The sequence below is a fragment of the Syngnathus scovelli genome, chromosome 10 (genome assembly GCF_024217435.2).
Source record: "Syngnathus scovelli strain Florida chromosome 10, RoL_Ssco_1.2, whole genome shotgun sequence".
NCBI classification, from domain to species: Eukaryota; Metazoa; Chordata; class Actinopteri; order Syngnathiformes; family Syngnathidae; genus Syngnathus; species Syngnathus scovelli.
The window spans coordinates 12145927-12163151 of record NC_090856.1 but is presented as its reverse complement, the minus strand read 5'-3'; the positions used below and the strand labels follow the sequence as shown (position 1 = coordinate 12163151).

The following is a 17225-nucleotide window of genomic DNA, read 5'->3' as shown; positions in this document are numbered from 1 at the left end:
TTGTTGCTCGTTCATGTTTTTGGTGTGGGATTTTGTCGAGTAAATTGCCCCCCAAAATCGACTTATACTCCGGAGCGACTTGTATATGTTTTTTTTTCACTTTTTGGGGCATTTTATGGCTGGTGCGACTTATGCTCCGTAGCGACTTATAGTCCGGAAAATACGGTATATGATTCCGCTTGGGGACATAATACGTAAATATAATATTAGTTTTCAATGTTACGCGGATGACACCCGATTATATATGCCGTTATCGATGACAGATCCGCGGGACTGTTGTAATCTTGAGGCGTGCCTTGCGGAGATCAAGCAATGGATGTCTCTCAACTTCCTTCGTCTTAACCCAGATAAAACTGAGATGTTGATAATTGGTCCAGCTCGTTATCAACACTTATTTATGGAAACCACTATAACTTGTTAGGTTACGGATTTTAATTATTGATCTGACTCCAAACTGCGATCAACACAACACATAAATTGCTATGTCCTAATCCACACACTGGCGCACCTAACAATTTTGCGAGTTCGTTCTGTCAAAAGAAGACCAGTAGATCAATCAGACCAAATTTACCAATTGTTTATTCCTGACAAAGCGCACTAATACAGGCCTGGGTCCCGGGTCCCTCACACTAAAACTCGTGCGTTTTTGTGACCACCAAAAGACGACACATTCTTCCGGGTTGCCCGGTTTTGAAGAAACACAATATGAATATTAAAGCATGCAAAATATTGTGAGATGATTGGTCGATGGCCATCTCCTCCCCGTCTAGGTGTTGCTGAGGTCTGGCGGTTGGGTTTTCCCCGCGAAGCCCGACCACATAGACGTGCTGTTGTTCTCGTTTCTCACCGACCTTGAGGTGTTCTCGTCCGGTACTCCCTGTCTGGGCCTATACACAACACTTCGAAGAAAACAAGCTCATGCAGTTTGCCTGCACATTCTTCGCCACCCACCAATCCACACGAGCACTCCAATACTAGATATTAATATGATTATAAGTTTAACACAACCTTAAAAAACATGTTTGCAAACTCCCGAAAGCACATTTCCCTTTATTTCCTCTCATGACCTCATTTATGAGGTCATCACCCGTTACCCTAGCAAACAGCTACCAGCGCGCTGTCGATCCTTCCTTCCCCCCGCAGCTCATGTTGAGTCACTGGGGTATATTGCCCCATCGGTGGCAACGGGCCAACGGTTTTCTCGATCAACCGGACAGTGAGTGATCTAATACATGGAATACAACAACAACCGCATAACATCATAATTGTAGTAAAAATAGCCACAGCAACAAGCACAGACATGATGAGCCCTTTCCAGTTTCCGAACGTTTTCATCCAATCAGACCAAATATCGGTGTGTACACCTGAATGATCTTTCATTTTTTTGTTCAGTGTCCTTAGTCCTTCCAACGCCCTGGTCAGTCGGCCCCCTGGTGCCGTGTTGTTTGGGATGAAAGTACAACATGCATCACCAAACATTCCAGATACACCATGTTCCTTTGTCAATAGCATGTCCAACGCAATTCTATTTTGGAACGCCATTAACGACGTTGCAGCCAATTGTTCATGAACTGCGGCGAATGATTCAGCTGTATAATTACCCAGTCGTTGGACATTGTAATGAACGTAATTAATACGGTCTACATTTTTATTGGGGGTTAAAGTTAAAGTCCCAATGATCATCGTCACACACACATCTGGGTGTGGTGAAATTTGTCCTCTGCATTTAACCCATCCCCATGTGATTTTGATCCATCCCCTGGGGGAGAGGGGAGCAGTGAGCAGCAGCGGTGCCGCGCTCGGGAATCATTTGGTGATCTAACACCCCAATTCCAACCCTTAATGCTGAGTGCCAAGCAGGGAGGCAATGGGTCCCATTTTTATAGTCTTTGGTATGACCCGGCCGGGGTTTGAACCCACAACCTTCCAGTCTCAGGGCGGACACTCTACTACTAGGCCACTGGGTGATCCATAGGAAGATACTTTTGAATCCCGAGGCCACTTGATTAACAAGTTTATACTCATCTGGTACACCCCGGGGCACTCCTATAGCGTCAATATATGTTGGATCGTCGTCGCTCAACCACGGGGGCAAAACGTCTCTTTTGGCTCGCTTCAGGAGCTCCGCCAGTGGGGACTCCAGGTCCCAATTGAGATTCTGTATTTCAATGGGGACAACCACCACAGGCATTATCAAAGACACGAGGGCACAGATACCTGATGCATTCTTCGGCAAGCGATCATATAATTTGTCATCACCACACCACAACCAGATGTCTGCACGAGAGAGAGGAGAGGTTACATTCAGTGACAAATTGACTTTGCACCATGTGGGATCTATTGTCCCAATACTTATGCCGGTTCCCTTTAACTTTAAACATGTCATATTTTGTTGAGTCACATGGTTGTCAAAAATGGGCTTTCTTTTTTCCAAGCCTATGACTGGGAAAATATCATCATAAATTAAACAATTACCACTAGTACTGGGCTGGGTCAACACCTGTAAGATACAAGATGATTCTACTGCCGCTGGTACGACTTTTAACACTACTCTTGCCTTAAGACAGACCACACAATCTTCACCAGTAGTATTAGCAGCTTGTTCTGCCATCAAAAGCCAATTATTATTTATAGCAGTGACTCCCGTGGTGATCCTAAACCAATCATCTACGCTCCTGACTGCTTTCGCGAGGATTCGAGGGTTTGTCGAGGGACTCAAGGATAATTCTTGTTTGGCATCCTCACCTTGACATAGGAACACCTGCCAATACGGGTATCCATACATATATATGTTTAACTGGAAACCACAGCATCCTACTGTGCGGCTTCCCAAATGTAAATCGTGCGAAGTATTAACCCACAAGGTGATGCCTGTCTGCGTTTTTTCCCTTTTTATCAATTGCTGATGTTTCGCTTGAACACTAGTCCCCCATGACTTATACCAATCTTTGGTGTCCCATACCAAATTTTTCCAACCCCTGTTTACCAACTCGTTGGTCAAATCCATCCATTTTCTGAACCGCTTAGTCCCCACGGGGGTCGCGGGCGTGCTGGAGCCTATCCCAGCCGTCATTGGGCAGTAGGCGGGGGACACCCTGAACCGGTTGCCAGCCAATCGCAGGGCACACAGAGACAAACAACCATTCGCACTCGCACTCACACCTAGGGACAATTTTGGAGTGATCAATCGGCCTACCAAGCATGTTTTTTTTGGGATGTGGGAGGAAACCGGAGTGCCCGGAGAAAACCCACGCGGGCTCGGGGAGAACATGCAAACTCCGCACAGGGAGGGCCGGAGGTGGAATCGAACCCGCACCTTCCTAACTGTGAGGCGGACGTGCTACCCAGTGCGCCACCGAGCCGCCTTCGTTGGTCAAATACCAATCATAATCCCGATAATCTTGTCCTCTAATCTGCCCGTTTACAACGAAGGGCGTGCATTGAACGTCTGGCAGGATTTACAATCCGCAACGAATTTCCAGACCACGTCCTAGAGTCTTGATGCCACCAACTCCGGAGATGGATCATCATGGCATGGTGGCCCACATGGGAAGGTGTGTGTGCCATTAGCCTTCCTTCCGGAAGAGCGGGCTGGCCTTTGGGTCCTACCCACAAGCCATCTGATCGTTTGACAGCCTTTGCTGTCAGCCAGACTGATTTTTGTTCCGGGGACGTGGCATCCTGTGCGGCACACAGATCGGCATGTGAGAGCGACAGAGGCAAACAGGAGTCGGGGTGTTCCCCGTCCACAATCACTGGACCGCGGGACACCATCATGTCCGCTGCCCCGCCGTACCCGGCCGTCTGTTTGGCCAATTCATCAGCCGCTTGGTTTCCCCTGGCCACTAGGGTGTCAGCTTTGGAGTGACCAGGCACTTTGACAACGGCCACCTCGCTTGGGTATTTCAACGCCTCAAACAGCTGCAACATCAAGTCCTTGTGTGCAATCTCCGGGCCTCTGGCCGTTGTGAACCCGTTCTGTAGCCACCCTACCAGATCGATTAAGGCCGCCGACACCGCATAGGCAAAGTCAGAATAGATGGTCACGGCTTCCCCCTTACACTGCCGTAAGGCTAACACCAAGGCAAAGACTTCTGCCGCCTGGGCTGATGGGCGGGTGGTGAGCTTCATCACTTTAAGAGGCTGGAAGGAACCATCCCTCCACTCGACCGCGGCCGCATGGAGGGAGCCCTCTTTGTCTCTCCAACAGCAGCCATCTGTGAACACCACCCGACCGTGCCCGAGCGGAGTGGAATAGAGGTCAGGTCGGACTTTTGTCACTGTCTGGACCTTTAATGCACACTCACGTGGACCCACCAACAATTGATCGGCCATGTTCACTCCAGAATGGACATAGTTGACATTTGGAGCAGTCAATATTTTCAACAACCGTGTTTGTCGCAGCGGAGTCAACGTGAATGCCGCTGACGCGACAAATGAGGATACCGCATGATCAGTTAACACATAGATGGGATGTCCCATGACCGTGTGGGCTGTTTTGAGTAAGATCTTTGCCAGGCCAGCAGCATATCTGGAACAGTCGGGTTGTCGTTGCTCAATGTTGTCCAAGGAGACGCTGCAATACATCAGCACTGCACGTCCATGCTGCATTTTCTGGTACAGAGCTCCATTCACAACTTTTCCTGAAATGGAGACATCTAAATGGAAGGGCAGGGTGTAATCAGGAGTGGCCAAAGCCGCAGCAGAGGCCAGCTCTTGCACCAGTGACACAAAGACCTCGGCAGCCTCCGGTGTCCAAACCAGGCAGGCCTTGAGATTCCTGGCCCCCTGTTCGCGGATCAGGGCTCGGAGGACACCGGTTTTGTCGGCAAAGCAGGGTATGTAGTGTCTGCTATAGCCGCATAACCCCAGGAATGATAGCATCTCCTGGACAGTGGCGGGCCATGGATGACGGAGAATGGAGTTTCTATGCTCAGGCGACATGGCGAGGCCACTAGGGGTCAACACTCGACCTAGAAAAGTGACCTGTTGGCGACAGCATTGCAGTTTCTTCCTTGACACCTTGAACCCTTTCTCTCCTAACCACAACAACACTTTCTTTGTTCCTGCAAGACATGCCTGCTCGTCTTTCGCTGCAATCAACAAATCATCAACATACTGCAACAACAAAGTGCATTTGACATGGTTCAAGGAGTTCCTTGAGGACCTGAACAAACATGGCGAGTTTTTGAATCCCTGCGGCATGCGAGTGTATTGCAGTTTCACTCCATTGTAGGTGAATGCGAACACGTGCCGCACTGAGGGGGAAAGCGGAAGGCAGAAGAAGGCATTGGCCAAATCAATCACTGTGAACCACTGGTAGGCAGGGTTCAATGACGCTAGGATCCGGTGCGGGTCCGGCACAGGAAGAACAGGAGTGACATCATTTACTGCTCTCAGATCATGTGCCATGCGCCATGTTTTCCCATCTGCTTTCTGCACTGGCCTCAGCGGGGTATTCCATTCGGAACACGACACTTCCAACACCCCTGCGTCCCAGAGGCCACACAGAGTGTCTTCCATGCCTTGGTCCGGCTCTTTCAGCCAACGATATTGAGGCCGTTTGATAGGCTGCGTCTCATCCATTTGGAGATCAATAGGGGCCACCGAGTGACAAAACCCGACATCAAATGGACCCTGGGACCACAGTGTGTCGGGCAAGCCCGCCAGCATTACTTCAGCGTCCTCATGATCAGTTAACTCCCTACCGTCTGTGCGGGACACCAACATCATCTCCAGCAATCCTGTGTCTGCCATGGGTTGTTTAATTTGGTATGCATTCTGAGATTCAGACCAGTACAAATTAGGAATGTGAGTTTTCCGCCAATCGGTCTGTTGCAACAACTGCTTGACCATTGAGCCCAATTGTCTGGCCTCGTGTCCTGGGGCAAGAGCCAACGAAATGTGTGGCACCCCTTTCTATGTCATTTTGAACCACTGCATTTGTTCATAAGTCAATTCAGTTGCCGCTGCGACCCCGTCTTTACCAATCAAAATGCATGATGAAGTTAAATCCCACATGTGCCCTTCAATTTCTTTAAACAAATCCCGATATACATCATCACTTTTTCGGTCATAATATAGAGTGCAATGCAAAGGATCAACAAGTGGGTGGTATGGCGCCAGTGAGCAGATCCAGGGCTTCCACAGTAGGTAGGTCGAGAACACACCGCCACCAGCAGGGGTCTCTGGCTCCAGCCTGGCCCAGTAGATGGTTGCAGTTTCTGCTTCTGCCGGTAGGGGCGCCATCAGCCACTGACCATGTTGTTGTAGCTGTTGTGAGCACTGGATGCTGACGCCATCTGGAAATTGAATAATCACTCCCTCTGGCCCACACAGAATTCTGGCTTCAACGGCTGACAGCAAGTCCCTTCCCATCAAATTGATCGGAGTGTCTGTGGAATGGATGTATTTGTGCCACAGTCTACACCCTGTCCGGGTGATCACAGTTTCAAGTGGTTTGGTAAAAGGCAGAGTACGTGGTTGTCCCGAGAAGCCGACTAAAGTTGTTGTTTTCTTTGACAGTGAGGATACAGGAAGGGCAGTGTTTATTGATGAATAAGTTGCTCCTGTGTCCACCAGCATCTTCACAGGTTTTCCTTCCACTGTCACATGAAGCATTGGCTCCGCCGGGCCACTGCTTTCCTGGCTCCCCGGGCAGCCCTATTCAAATTGTCCACACCAGAGATCATCATGTTGGTAGTACTGACCTCCGTGCGTTTGTGGCTGTTGCCAGGGCTGTCCACCGGATGGAGCTGTTCCTGCCTGTTGCATCGACACCCCGGGTTGGTATGGCGGGCCTCCGGCTGGGCGGGTGGCTCCGCGCAGTCGATACTGTGGGCATTTTGCCCAGTGATTGGTTTCGCCGCAGATGAAACGTGCGTTGGGTGAATGGGGTTTGTATGCTGCCCTCCCCGGGTAAGCAGGTGCACTCCCTCCCCGGCCTCTGTATCCGCCCCGGAACTGGCCCTTTCCGCGCCCCACCACCTGAGGAGCCTGTGACATTTGCATTTCCTTTTTCTGTGATTTAGACTGTTTAACTTCATCATGCATTTTGCCAACTGTAATTTCAACAACTGTTTACATAATGCGTCTGTCTCGTTTTCAACTTTAGCTTGTGACTCAGTGAACATTCTGCAGTGATGCAAAAGATGACGTTTAAATCGTTCTTCGGCACAAACCAGAATGTCAGGATCTGACATTAGCTGCTTCTTCACATCTGGCGGAAGTCCATCCACCAGCGCCGTTCGGAAGAGCACCTCTGCCTCGTGCGTGAGAGCCGGATGGCGACCTGTGGTTTCGTTCCAACTCTCCACACATGTTACATAATGTTGTGCAGGTGACATTTTCACATCATAAGGAAACATAGTGGGGGCCAGATCGGTGGGTTGTGGGAAAGTCAATTTGATGTTTTCAAACAGGGGCGCTGCTACTTGTGGCAAGGGCACCTCCCTCCCCAGTCTCGCTGTGCCTGCTGCTTCCTCGCCTGCAATTGCACTAGGGAGCATGCTCCTGCCAACATCTGGCGCATGTCACCGAGTGTACAGCTCTGCCCACTCATCAGAGCCAAAAATTTGTTTAGCCACACCTTGCCTCCTCTGTGAAGTGGGGGCATCTTTTCCATCATCGCGGTCACATCACGGAGCACCATGGGCTCGTAGTGCTGACCGCCCGATGTGGTCACCACCGGACACATCAATTCATTTTTCTGCACCTCGACCTGTGTCATCTGTCCCTGACCACTCCGCAAATTATATTTTCTCCGTGTCTCTCTCTCTCCTTGTCTGCACTTCTTTCTACTGTCCTGATTCGCGTACTCCAACATTTTTCTCTGTTGCATCACAACGTCATCTTCTTCCTCACCCTCGCTGCTTTCCCACTGTGGACGCTCTTGCTGTCTTCGCTCGCTCTTCGTGTCTTCTCGTCTCATTCTCTCCGTTGCCCATTTTAACATCTGCGCTTCCTGTCTACGCTGCTCATTGGCTTGATCAACTTTCTTTTTTAGCTCCTCATTCTCGGCAGTAAGTCTATGCCAGCTTTCTCCTTTCGTCACATTGGACGGTTGAGGGCTCGGACCGGGGGTGGAGGTGTCCACGCGGGATGTGTCCCCCTCCCGGGCCCGTTGCCTCTCTTTATTTACTGCTTGTTCAATCAACTGTACAATACTCTGACCCGCCCTTTCGTCTTCGCCCTCGACATCCACTACCATCCTGCCACCCAACGTCACCACCGGAGCCATTACTCCGGGGTCGCCGTACGGCGGCGTTCCAACATAGCTCACTCTGAGTGTGGGGGCACTCGGAGTGAGCTATGTGTGTCACATCATGCAAAGATGGATAAATGCCCTTGTATTCATTTCTTTCCTCGTCTATTTTCACCGCTTTCTCTACCTCCTCTGCTTTTCTCACATTAACAACACTTTCTACGGGCGGTTTCTTCTGAGTGGCAAACAAAGCTGTTGCAGCTGTCGCAAAATTGTGCAAGGAGCGTCGCTCTTCCTCCTTCTCCCTAATGTGCTTCTCGAGCACCTTACGGTTACGCCAGCCGGCGCCTTTTTTCTCGTCCTCTAAGGCGAGCTTTCCTTTCAGCACCACACTCTCTTTTTGCTGCAACTGCCGTGCCAGGCGTTCCATGTCCCAAGCTGTTGGGAAGCCCCTAAACAATTTGTCGGCTTCCAATTTCGCGAAGACTTTTCGGTGTCTCATTCGCTCCTTTGCCACTCTTTTTCGGTCAATGCCACTCACAATTTGCGCTTCCACATCAGCATACATTCTTTCAATCTCACTCCACTCATTCCTCTCAGCACACACACTGCTCTCATCACACAAACTCCCCTCATCGCACAAACTCCCCCCAATTTGGTTGTTCATTTTGAATATTTTAGCGGTCTGATCACTCACAGGAGGAACTGTTACCACCGGATATTTTTTGAGGAGGCCTCACTTCCCCTCGGGGATCTCTAAAAAACCCCAGTTATCTAAGTACGATCGTCACCGCACTTTTGTCCACCATGACGAAGCACTAGGTCCCTAACCTATCCTTAGTACGCGTAAGTCCCTGACTTTACCGTACACGTTACACACGTAAGTTCCAAACTTATTCACCGTATGTATCTTAACTTCATGCACACCTTATTTGATCTGAACGACAGTCTCCTCTTAAATTTCCTCTTTCAATTTGCAGAATTTCGACTTATAGTAACAGGTATTCTGCTTACCTTACCGGTGATGAGCTCAGGGTTGAGGAGACGTCGTACCAGCTCAACGTTGTGCGCTTATTCCAAACGGTTCGCCGACCGGGAGACAGTGTCCCTGACACTGTCCGGTGTCCTGGATGAAAACCACAAGTTTGTCAAATACCCTTCTCTGACATCACGTCCGCGGTCACCAAGAAATTGTTAGGTTACGGATTTTAGTTATTGATCTGACTCCAAATTGCGATCAACACTTAACACATAAATTACTATGTCCTAATCCACACACTGGCGCACCTAACAATTTTGCGAGTTCGTTCTGTCAAAGAGAAGACCAGTAGATCAATCAGACCAAATTTACCAATTGTTTATTCCTGACAAAGCGCACTAATACAGGCCTGGGTCCCGGGTCCCTCACACTAAAACTCGTGCGTTTTTGTGACCACCAAAAGACGACACATACTTCCGGGTTGCCCAGTTTTGAAGAAACACAATATGAATATTAAAACATGCAAAATATTGACATGATTGGTCGATCGCTATCTCCTCCCCGTCTAGGTGTTGCTGAGGTCTGGCGGTTGGGTTTTCCCCGCGAAGCCCGACCACATAGTCGACAACACATAGCTGTTGGTCTCGTTTCTCACCGACCTTGAGGTGTTCTCGTCCGGTACTCCCTGTCTGGGCCTATTCCACAACACTTCGAAGAAAACAAGTTCATGCAGTTTGCCTGCACATTCTTCGCCACCCACCAATCCACACGAGCACTCCAATACTAGATATTAATATGATTATAAGTTTAACACAACCTTAAAAAATATGCTGCTCTGCGTAAGCGTGCCTCTCCCCCAAAACTAGCTGGATTTTTAGCATTACAATCGAGCTTTTCAAGACATCTCGCCCCACCCATTGTTAGATGTGGTCTGGTGCATATCGGAGTGTGGCGCTATTAATGAACCATACAGGTATGAGCTAGTTCTTAAAAACACTACTGAGTAGAAAAAAACAAGATACACATTAAAAACATTACTAATGAGTAGAAAAAATCAGTGTAAAACACACAGCAGTAAAAATAAAAATAAAAAAGATGGTAAAAAAGAAATTAAACATGGCAAAAAAAATAATGTTTTTCTACAGCTCCTAAGATTTAACATAACGCATCAGTGAATATAACGCAGACGGTGCTACTTTAGACTCAATTAGGGTTTTAAATCTCTTTAGCTCCCCAGTTATATCGATTGGCAAATGGTATTTAATACAGTCTATAATCAGTGTTAGAACAGTCGCCAATTGGCTGACACCAATTTGGGCCCACATTTTTCTCACAATATTTCCCATTGTTTCTTTTCAAAAGTTCTAAATAATAGATCGATTTCAATGTTGCTCAACACCACAATGTCACTAAATTCTTGTTTGATAGACCTGAGACGAGCAACGACCTTGCATTCGTGAGCGAGTACGTACAAAATGGCAGCAGCCATGTTGCGGATGTTTTTAAGAGAGGCGGATGTCTTAAAATAGAAAAGCATGGTCGATAAAGTGTGGAGGAAGTTAGCATTGCACAACTCAGCCGTTACTGTTTAATAATTTGCATAAAAATAAAAGCAGCGGTCCTCAATAAACAGGCATGTGTGATGCAACTGGCTAAGGTCGTCAAGGGTACACCCGTCACATGTCATTTTTGCATGTTTAATTAGTGCATCGTACAAAAGATGAATGACCATTAGTTTTACACGTATGTAATCTTCCACCACTAGCCACGATAGGGACTCTACCTTCATAGCGTATTCATCTTGATCAGCGTCGACTCTCGCAGGCGTTGATGTCAGCAGCGGTATTAGTTCAAGGTCCATGTCAATCAGCAGGGAGTCCTGCATCAAAATGTTGTCCTCAGCGGTCGGTGAGGGATAGTCGACAACGAGATTCGGGTAGCCTTCTACGATAGTGTCATCCGCCCCCGCGGCCAGATCCATGTCATCATCATCATCATCGGTTTAAAGTCTGTTTTCCAGGCGCCGCTGGGTTGGACTGGGTTCTTGATATGTCTTTCTTCCACCCGGAACGGTCCATGGCCATCTCGTGGCTGATGCTGAGTGCCTTCATGTCGGCTGACACGGTCGTCTGCCAGGTGTTTTTAGGTCGGCCACTGGGTCTTGTTCCCTCTACGTTATACGACATAACTTTCTTCACCCAGTCGTTCTCGTCCTTCCTCACTACATGTCCGTACTATCGCAGTCTGCCTCTCCTCACCACATCCACTATGGCCTCCACTCCCATCTTCTTTCTCAGCTCTGCACTGGGTTTTTTTTTCTCCCTCATTGACACACCACACATCCATCTGATCATCCTCATTTCTGCTCTGTTTAGTTTTTCTTCGTGTTCTGTTTTCAGGGCTCATGCCTCACTTCCGTACGTCATACTACTTCTGACACAAGCTGAGTACACTTGGCCTCTCATCTTCAGGGATGGGGCCTTAGATGTTAAGAAGGGCATGAGTTCCCTGAATTTCTTCCACCCGCTTCGCACCCTTGTGGTCACTGCTAGGTCCACCCCCCCATCAGCGTTAAGCATGTCTACAAGGTAGCAGAAGCTGTCCACCACCTCGTACATCTCCCCATCTACTACGAGCCCCTCCTGCTCAGCCGGGTCTGCTTGGGCGACTTCTCCCCTGCACCGCTTGCATTTGAAGGTCTCACTTGCAGCTAGTAGGCTGCCTTTTACTCCGCTGCATCTCCAGTGTACCCATCTCTGACAACCCTTGCACCGGATAGAGTTAGCTTGCACCCCCTTCCCGCAAACTCCACATGGCCATGCTCCTGACTGTGGTACCACTCCCAGGCCAGCACCACCAACCTTTGATTTTGCCGCATTCACCTTCATTCCTTTCACTTCCAGGCAGGTCTTCCAGGCTGCTAGCTTCCTAGCTAGGTTTTCTCGACTGTGAGCCATCAATACCAGGTCACCCGCGGAGAGGAGCTCCCATGGTAGTCCACCCCTCACTTCCCTCGATACCACATCCATCACGATAGCAAACAATAATAGGCTGAGCACCGATCCCTGGTGCACCCCTACCCTTACTTCAAACCCATTACTGTCGCCAACTCCTGTTCTAACAGCTGTGCATGCTCTGCAGTAGAGAGTCATCACAGCCTTAACCAGTCCCTCTTCCACGCCCGACTTCCTTAGGGCCCATCTCACCACCTCCCTTGGAACCCTGTCGAATGCTTTTTCCAGGTCAACAAAAGCGAAGTCTTCCTCTTCTCCTGGTGTTTCTCCTGCATCTGTCGGATGACAAAAATTGTGTCTGTTGTACCTTTACCAGGCATGAAGCCATACTGCATCTTGTCCACCTCTACCCGTGACCTCACCCTCCTATCCAACACCCTCTCTAACAACTTCATTCCATGCTCCAGCAGCTTTATGGCCCTGTATGACCCGCATGCAAGTGGGTCCCCCTTCCCTTTGAATAGCGGCACCAGAACGCTTCTTGTCCAGTCCTCCGGAATGTGCCCCTCAGCGATGACACTGTTACACAGGTCAGTCATCCACTGCACACCGACGTCTCCCGCTGCCTTTAGCATCTCTGCCACCACTCCAGATGGTCCAGCTGCCTTTCCATCCTTCATGGCCTTCATGGCTTTCCCCACTTCTGTTCGCGTGATCTGGCCACATTCACCCTCCACTTCGTCGCATCCCACCTCTCCATCCCAGTCATTCTCCAAATTCACCAGCTTCTCCATGTACCTTCGCCATACTTCCTTCACTCCTCTGTTGTCTGTCACAATTTTGCCATCCTCATCCTTTACATAGTTTGCACCGGTGACATCACGCCTCTCCTTAACCATTTGCTTTGCTATCTTGAAGAAGCTCTTTCGTCCTCTCTCACTCTCCAGTTCACTTGCAAATTCTTTCCTCTTGGTCTCTTGGGCCTCCCACACTGCTGTCCGTGACGCCCTCCTTGCCTCTACATACCGCGCTCGGTCTGCCTCCCTTTTAGATTTCTTCCATACTTTATGGCACCTCCTCTTCTCATTCACCGCTCTTTCGACGCTGTCATTTCACCACCATGTCTCTCTTTGTCTTGCTTTACCTTTTGACCATCCGCACACCTCCTCTGTAGCTTCAAGCAGAGCCTTCTTCATTGCCTGCCACTTGCCATCCACACCACCCGACTCCATCATCTCCTCCACTTCTTCTGCTATATGCTCAATCTTCTCCCTAAACTCATTTTTACTCCCTGCGCTATGTAGCTTCCACACCTTCAACTTGGGAGGTTGCTTCTTAGCCCCCACCTTCTTGATTCGCAGAGTTAGGTCTCCAATGACTAGGCGATGCTGAGACACACACTCTTCTCCGGGGATTGCCTTGGCATCCCTGACCAGGATGTGGTCCTCCTTTCTGACCATGATGTAATCTATTGTGCTCTTGTAGCCACCTGAACTGCATGTTACTAATTTGGCTTCATCCTTCTTGAAAAGCGTGTTGCACAGCACCAGCTCCAGTGCGTCGCCGAACTCTAGGATCCTCTCTCCTTCTGCGTTCCGCATGCCGTACCCTTGTCCCCCATGTACCCCTTCAAAGCCATCTGACTCCCTCCCCACGTGTCCATTCAGATCACCTCCCAGAATTATGACCTCATTCTGGGGGATCCCTGACAGCACCATGATGGCCTTGTCCCAGAACGCATCCTTCTCGTCCTGACTTCTGCCAACTTGAGGGGCATAGATTGAAATTACGTTTGTCAGGCGCTTCCCAACGATCAACTTCACAAAGATGATCCGCTCATTTACCCTGCTAATGCTTAGCACTTGATCTATCCACTTTTCAGCGATAAGTACTCCAACACCATCAGTCCCTTCATTGCAGCCTTGCCAGAAGAACTTGTACCTTCTGCCGATTGCACCCAGCATCCTTGCACTTCCACCCTTCCATCTCGACTCCTGGACACAGCAGACATCCACCCTTCTCCTATGTAGAACCTCAACCACCTCCCCGGATCGGTGCGACATGCTGCCGATGTTCCATGTAGCCACCCTAACACCTGCCTCCTGCCCCTCTCTATTCCGGTTCAGGCCTCCCCGCAGTCCATCGGGCTAAGAGCCGTCATATCCACCTGCGGTTTGGCCTCCTTTTCCATCATTCTTTTTGTCGTAGGCTGATGAAAATGCCCACGGGGTACTTAAGGCTGTACCCCGCCTCTTCTGTGTTTGTCTAGCCATACTGAGAATATTTTTGGAGCAAAAAAAAAAGTTTTTACAGTCGGATGCCCTTCCTGACACCAACCCAAGGGGAAATTGATTTTCTGTAGGGGTTGACTCCCTTAGCCCATTCCTCTCCCGAGGAGCCCACTGGGCAGTGGTACTATTTAACCCATAGTTGGGGGCTGGTTCGTGGGCACCAGGGCGTGTCCACACACCGGTGGGCCTGCGTGCCGCACGTCTAGGGGCCAGACCTCCTCCGAGTCCCTTGTAGTTTCGCCTGGGTCCGTGTTGTACCCAGTTACCATGTGTCGCCGCGTGGAGGCACTACATAGGGCTTGCTGTTAGAGAGGCTATGTACTGGCAGGGAGAGACTTACGCACTCGGCTCTCCCGTTCGCATACTGCTAGCCAGCGGTGAGGGTTGACAGTGAGAAGTGACATGCACTGGGCACTCCACCAACACACTAGACGCATCACAACGACCCGACTTGGTCTTATGAAGTCAGACACACGTATGACGGACCATGTAGCCCGCAAAATCCCAGTCGCCGGTTACCATGACCTCTGGCTCTGGATTGAGCATGTGAGCAACGTTATCGAGCGTTAATGGTGGCAAGTCCATACCGTTTTCACGGTATAGCGCGCATGCGCCGTCAAACGGCTCGATGGCAGGAGACGAGGACCAATGTTCATGCTGCTCCATCCCGGTTGCTAAGCAGCTCTCACCACCGTACCCTGGGCTCACAGGAAGAGTTGCAGGACTCTCAAACACCTCAAAGGTTGATGACGAACCTCTGAAGAGACGGTCGAACCGCTGATCGTCGTAGCACAGTGATGGTAGCTGTAGCATAAGAGGGCACTCACCCCCTCAGCTGTCTGTGACGTCGTGACGCTCGGTTCGGCTGTGGGCGTCGGTAAGATGTCAAACCCCTCTGGTGCTGACCACGCTGCAGCCGATGATAAGGCGGATCTCGACCCCTCAGCCGGCGCGTTTGGTCGTGGAGATGCGATGAAAGCTGTGTCGCCCAAGTTTGGCTCTGTGCCAGAGTTGTCAGGGGTCGACCAGAGTGTGACCGTACAGTGCGGTATGGTTTGCACACCTCTGGAAAGCTTTTCTCCTGGCCCGTTCTCCACAGGTGGAAAACTTGGTAAAAGTCGTCTGGCGGGTCTTTTTGGAGCCAGACGAAGAAGAACTTCTCTGATGTGTAGAGCGATCTCTCTCTTGGTGGTAGCTGTGAAGGCTGGGTCCGTAAGCCCACTCTTATACAGTTTAGACAGGTATGGTAATGACGACAACCCCACCTTTCTGTGACACTAGGTAAAAGTAGGGGGGCTAAGAACGGGTGTACTGAAGAGGTGTGAGGAGGGCAGAGTGGAGGGAGTTTAAAGTTATTTTTTTAGTAAGGGTTAATCTAAAGTCAATTTACGTTTCACTCCGATGATGTTTGTCCAGACACGGCTAGATAGAAAGAGTGCCGTAATATGCTTGCATCCGTTTATACCATTCTGAAAGCGGTACATTCACTATTGTTTGAAAAACTCCACATTCGCTATTGAACATTTCTAGCGTCAGATACAGTAGATCAATTAGCTCTCCATCTTCTGTTCTATCAACAGTTTGAGGAGAAACTTTAAGATGGAAAAAACATCTCCCGCTCGCTGTAATTCTTAAAACCCATGTTATTTTCAGCTCACCTTGTAATCCGTATTCATCGAGATATTCAGTCAAAACCTTGGGTAGGAGATGATTTAAAACACCCCAGTCATTTGAGTTCAACGAACCATACGTGCTGGCTTCCTCACACTCGTTGGCTGGTCCAAAGCCCCCTTCGTTTCTCATGAAGAAAGATAACTCGCCGACCTCATAATTTTTTTTAAATCCCCACAGAGTCTCTGATGTTAGATACCAGTTTTGCTCAAGTTTTTCTGTAGGAGGCTGTTGCATACGCTTAAGATACACGTTTTTTTCCTAGGCGCATCGAACAACCCATCAGGGCCTTTACGGCAAAGATGAATACTGACCGGTGTTTCCACTATCATGATTTGAGCTTCAGGTTTGCAGTTTAAGACCAAAGCTTTAGCTTAGCTCTTTTCTGTGAACTAGCCGCTCGACACTCTGCCATAATATAGCCGCAGCAGGTCCAACCCCTCTCTCAAACCACTCCGCTGTGTATCACGTGTTTTTAGTCAGGACATGTTTTTAACTTAGGCAACATTCATAAAACTATCTAAACAAATGGTAACATACAAAACATGCTGGAGGCACATTAAATATACTGAAATATAAGGCCTTCAGAGGCCTTCATCTGTCTCCCTCCAAAATTAAATGCTCCCAACACCTAGTCACTTTCTTTCAGATAACTTCATCAGCATATTGACGACGCTTTAACTAGTCGACTCTCGGAGACGGCTACGACCTCAGCTCAAACTATTGTATGTTAAATTAGGTGTACCAACACCTAGCCTTTCTCCTTCAGATGCCTTTTTCAACAAAATTACACATAGACAACTCAGAGCCAATAAATGTTGGCTCTCCTGGCTCTCCAATGACTCAACTATCGGAGACGGCTACGGCCGCCCCACAAGCTATTGTATGTCAAATTAGGTGCACCAACACCTTGCCTATCTCCTTCAGATGCCTTTTTTTCAACAAAAATTACACAGACAACTCGGAGGCAATAAATAACGACTCGACTCAACTCCTGGAGACAAATACGACCCCGGCTTTTCTCCCCCATTGACCCCAAGACGCATTGGTTGATAGCAAATCTAGCTCAGATGTATCACTTCTTTGGTTTGTAACCGTTTCACAAAGATGGTTGCAAATCTATTTCA

The 17225-nt window shown here is 49.1% G+C and overlaps 1 long non-coding RNA gene across 1 annotated transcript in view; it reads right to left on the bottom strand.

Moving 5' to 3' along the window:
* Positions 1–561: 561 nt before the first annotated feature.
* Positions 562–17225, bottom strand: part of LOC125975602 (uncharacterized) — a 59491-nt gene continuing 42827 nt past the window's right edge. Inside the window, exons 2-3 of the long non-coding RNA XR_011087550.1 lie at positions 9223–9329; positions 562–2158 (exon numbers count right to left, since the gene is read on the bottom strand). This is a non-coding gene — a long non-coding RNA (uncharacterized lncRNA). The remainder of the gene's footprint in view (positions 2159–9222; positions 9330–17225) is intronic.